General features: G+C 51.3%; 1 non-coding gene across 1 annotated transcript in view; it reads right to left on the bottom strand.

Moving 5' to 3' along the window:
• The window catches only part of LOC126432578 (small subunit ribosomal RNA), a 1,909-nt gene extending 1,374 nt beyond the window's left edge, over positions 1-535 (bottom strand). The window contains exon 1 of the ribosomal RNA XR_007578064.1: positions 1-535. This exon is cut by the window's left edge and continues 1,374 nt beyond it. This is a non-coding gene — a ribosomal RNA (small subunit ribosomal RNA).
• Between the last annotated feature and the right edge of the window lie 4,465 nt (positions 536-5,000).

The raw sequence follows: 5,000 nt of genomic DNA, 5'->3' as shown, positions 1-5,000 counted from the left end.
ACTCATTCCGATTACGGGGCCTCGGATGAGTCCCGTATCGTTATTTTTCGTCACTACCTCCCCGTGCCGGGAGTGGGTAATTTGCGCGCCTGCTGCCTTCCTTGGATGTGGTAGCCGTTTCTCAGGCTCCCTCTCCGGAATCGAACCCTGATTCCCCGTTACCCGTTACAACCATGGTAGGCGCAGAACCTACCATCGACAGTTGATAAGGCAGACATTTGAAAGATGCGTCGCCGGTACGAGGACCGTGCGATCAGCCCAAAGTTATTCAGAGTCACCAAGGCAAACGGACCGGACGAGCCGACCGATTGGTTTTGATCTAATAAAAGCGTCCCTTCCATCTCTGGTCGGGACTCTGTTTGCATGTATTAGCTCTAGAATTACCACAGTTATCCAAGTAACGTGGGTACGATCTAAGGAACCATAACTGATTTAATGAGCCATTCGCGGTTTCACCTTAATGCGGCTTGTACTGAGACATGCATGGCTTAATCTTTGAGACAAGCATATGACTACTGGCAGGATCAACCAGGGAGCTGCGTCAACTAGAGCTGAGCAGCCGGCCGCCCGGGAGTGTGTCCCGGGGGCCCGCGCGAACACGCAAGCGTCCGCTCAATTATTCTGCAAACAGGAGGAGGCTGAGCTCCCCTGCACAACACACCTCGAAACCCTCTCAGGTCCCGGCGGCGCGCAGCGCCGTCCTAAGTACTTGGTCGGGTTCGAGAGAGGCGCAATCGCCCGGAGTTAGGCGAGTAGACGCTTTAGGTGCGACCACCCGTGCTCCCAACTGAGCTTGCCGCTGCCGACAGAGGCCCGGGAGCGTGCTGTCGTGGCATTGCCGGCGGGAGACAACACGCGCCACCTACGGTGACCGGCAGCTCCAACGCCAGCGCCACAGAAGGACAAAAGCCCTACTTGGGTGCCGAAGCGAACTCTCCCAGCACAGCGCACGCGCCAACACGTCCGCACAGCTGCGATACAAACCACCTGCGAGAACCGCTGGGGCGACCGAGCAGCAGACGGCGTCGCGGCGCCGAGCGCCGGGCGGCGGCGCATCCTCAGCGCACAAAGTCCTCAATCGGACCAGCACACTGCAGATGGCCACCGCGCTTCGCACCGGGCCCGCGAGGACCTACTTTGGCCGCAAGGCGCCGCGAGCAGGGGGCGCCGGCGCGCAGCTGCGCCGCCTGCCGCGTCCGTCGGCCGGCGCGCCTGCCACCGGCCGCCCCCACCAGCCGGCTGTAGCGCGTGCGCCCACGCACCGCGCTGCCAGCACGCCGGGCGGCCCCCCCTCACCGGCCGGGGACGGTCCCACCCAGCCACCGCCGCGTATCGCCTCACACCCAGATCCCCTTTCACGTTCGTGGGCATGGTGGGTCCCCTTTCACGTTCGTGGGCATGGTGGGTATCCCTGAAACAACCGGTTAATAGCTCGACCGATCGTCGCCAACACTGATTCACCTCTAGCGAGAACAACCGCACCACAACGGGTTACCGGTTGTTCATTTGCGTAACGTCACCAGCAAACGTACACGTCCATCGCCATTTGCAACGAGTATTGCATGCCTGTGTCAGGTGTCACAACACACTACGTCTGCCCACATAGACGCAACAACATGTGCACGCCTAGAGAACACGTGGAAGGTAGACCCCGTACGTATGCGGTGTCCATTGCGCGAACGACTGTCAGCCCGCCTCTGCAGCATGTCGCAGATGTGGAACGCGGTGCAACATGCTATCACGGTGTGTGAGAAGAGACGACTACGTCCGAATACACGCTCCACTACATCAACAGACTGCTCATGCTGATCGCCATCCAGGGCGTCCGTTCCTCCCACACGTCTGTATGGCGTACCACACTGCAATCCAGCTCTTATAGGGAGACGACACGTAGCTGCGTGCACAATATTTGGACTGTATGGTCCGCCGTTGCTAGGCGCTGTCGTCATACGGTCACATGGGCCACGATGTATCATTCAGTACATACGGAGCAATGTGCAGTACAGTTTGTGGGTTTTGCGTACATCGGCGGACAGGTGACAGGCCGTACCACAACGTAGGCTGAGTACGTCGGCATGCGAAGGGCATTGAACATGCAAACTTCTCACCGACCAGCTTGCGAAGGCAGGGGGGAAGGGGGGGGGGCATGTACGTCCTGCTGCTATCCACACTACAGTGTATAGCAGGAGCATGTGGAAAGTCAGCAACACCTGCAAGGTGTTTAACATGACGCGATACACAGGGGACCGGGCAGTGCGAGTAGCGAACTATATTGCGAGGGTTGCGGTTAGGCAACACTACACTACTTTAACGGGTTGCATAACAATTACAGAGCAGGTTCAGCGACAACGTGCGTCAGGTTAAGGCGCAATATAGTTTAGGTTACAGCGCACTTTAGGTTAGGTTAAGGCACATTATAGGTTAGGTTAAGGCACAACATGGGTTACGTTAAGGCACAACATGGGTTACGTTAAGGCACAACATGGGTTAGGTTAAGGCACAACATGGGTTAGGTTAAGGCACAACATGGGTTAGGTTAAGGCACAACATGGGTTAGGTTAAGGCACAACATGGGTTAGGTTAAGGCACAACATGGGTTAGGTTAAGGCACAACATGGGTTAGGTTAAGGCACAACATGGGTTAGGTTAAGGCACAACATGGGTTAGGTTAAGGCACAACATGGGTTAGGTTAAGGCACAACATGGGTTAGGTTAAGGCACAACATGGGTTAGGTTAAGGCACAACATGGGTTAGGTTAAGGCACAACATGGGTTAGGTTAAGGCACAACATGGGTTAGGTTAAGGCACAACATGGGTTAGGTTAAGGCACAACATGGGTTAGGTTAAGGCACAACATGGGTTAGGTTAAGGCACAACATGGGTTAGGTTAAGGCACAACATGGGTTAGGTTAAGGCACAACATGGGTTAGGTTAAGGCACAACATGGGTTAGGTTAAGGCACAACATGGGTTAGGTTAAGGCACAACATGGGTTAGGTTAAGGCACAACATGGGTTAGGTTAAGGCACAACATGGGTTAGGTTAAGGCACAACATGGGTTAGGTTAAGGCACAACATGGGTTAGGTTAAGGCACAACATGGGTTAGGTTAAGGCACAACATGGGTTAGGTTAAGGCACAACATGGGTTAGGTTAAGGCACAACATGGGTTAGGTTAAGGCACAACATGGGTTAGGTTAAGGCACAACATGGGTTAGGTTAAGGCACAACATGGGTTAGGTTAAGGCACAACATGGGTTAGGTTAAGGCACAACATGGGTTAGGTTAAGGCACAACATGGGTTAGGTTAAGGCACAACATGGGTTAGGTTAAGGCACAACATGGGTTAGGTTAAGGCACAACATGGGTTAGGTTAAGGCACAACATGGGTTAGGTTAAGGCACAACATGGGTTAGGTTAAGGCACAACATGGGTTAGGTTAAGGCACACCATGGGTTAGGTTAAGGCACACCATGGGTTAGGTTAAGGCACAACATGGGTTAGGTTAAGGCACAACATGGGTTAGGTTAAGGCACAACATGGGTTAGGTTAAGGCACAACATGGGTTAGGTTAAGGCACAACGTAGGTTAGGTTAAGGCACAACGTAGGTTAGGTTAAGGCACAACGTAGGTTAGGTTAAGGCACAACATGGGTTAGGTTAAGGCACAACATGGGTTAGGTTAAGGCACAACATGGGTTAGGTTAAGGCACAACATGGGTTAGGTTAAGGCACAACATGGGTTACGTTACGGCACAACATGGGTTACGTTACGGCACAACATGGGTTACGTTACGGCACAACATGGGTTACGTTACGGCACAACATGGGTTACGGCACAAATTAGGTTAGGTTACGGCACAAATTAGGTTAGGTTAAGGCACAAATTAGGTTAGGTTAAGGCACAAATTAGGTTAGGTTAAGGCACAAATTAGGTTAGGTTAAGGCACAAATTAGGTTAGGTTAAGGCACAAATTAGGTTAGGTTAAGGCACAAATTAGGTTAGGTTAAGGCACAAATTAGGTTAGGTTAAGGCACAAATTAGGTTAGGTTAAGGCACGATATAGGTTAGGTTAAGGCACGATATAGGTTAGGTTAAGGCACGATATAGGTTAGGTTAAGGCACGATATAGGTTAGGTTAAGGCACGATATAGGTTAGGTTAAGGCACGATATAGGTTAGGTTAAGGCACGATATAGGTTAGGTTAAGGCACGATATAGGTTAGGTTAAGGTACGATATAGGTTAGGTTAAGGTACGATATAGGTTAGGTTAAGGTACGATATAGGTTAGGTTAAGGTACGATATAGGTTAGGTTAAGGTACGGTATAGGTTAGGTTAAGGTACGATATAGGTTAGGTTAAGGTACGATATAGGTTAGGTTAAGGTACGATATAGGTTAGGTTAAGGTACGATATAGGTTAGGTTAAGGTACGATATAGGTTAGGTTAAGGTACGATATAGCGTAGGTTCAGATACACATTGTTGTAGGGAAAGGTGTATTGGGGGGGGGGCGGCAGGTTCGTTGATAGTGATTATCGTAATTGGATGCCTGCGGTATTATCCGATTTGTCACGTCAGGATGCACTTTTGGCTCATGACAGGCGGCGCTCCGATTCCATGGTTGTGGCAGATCTGTGTCTTTCATTCCTGCCATTGTTTGTGTGCTGTGACAGGAGGCAGTATTGTGATGTTGGGTGCACCACTGTGTAGGACATGTGTGGGTGTTCGTGGCTTAGCTGAGCAATGTGCGGATGTCGGAAGGGTGGGATATTGTGTTTTCTGGGTGGACCTCCCGGTCTGGTAATGATAGTGTGGATTGTGTCATGTGGCGGAGAGGATGCACTGGATGTTCTTCCATGCTGGTGGTTAGATATTGTGTGTGATAAGAGAGTAGTGTGTGATAAGAGTGTCTGGCTGACGTGTGGTTCTCATTGTGTGCAGAGTCTTTCAGCATGTATAGGGACGGTTGTATATATTATCTGTATTCTGATGGCTCTGCA

This window comes from Schistocerca serialis, unplaced genomic scaffold (assembly GCF_023864345.2).
Source record: "Schistocerca serialis cubense isolate TAMUIC-IGC-003099 unplaced genomic scaffold, iqSchSeri2.2 HiC_scaffold_1142, whole genome shotgun sequence".
Lineage (NCBI taxonomy): Eukaryota > Metazoa > Arthropoda > Insecta > Orthoptera > Acrididae > Schistocerca > Schistocerca serialis.
Note: the sequence above shows the minus strand (reverse complement) of the source record. Positions and strands in the feature narration are given on the sequence as shown.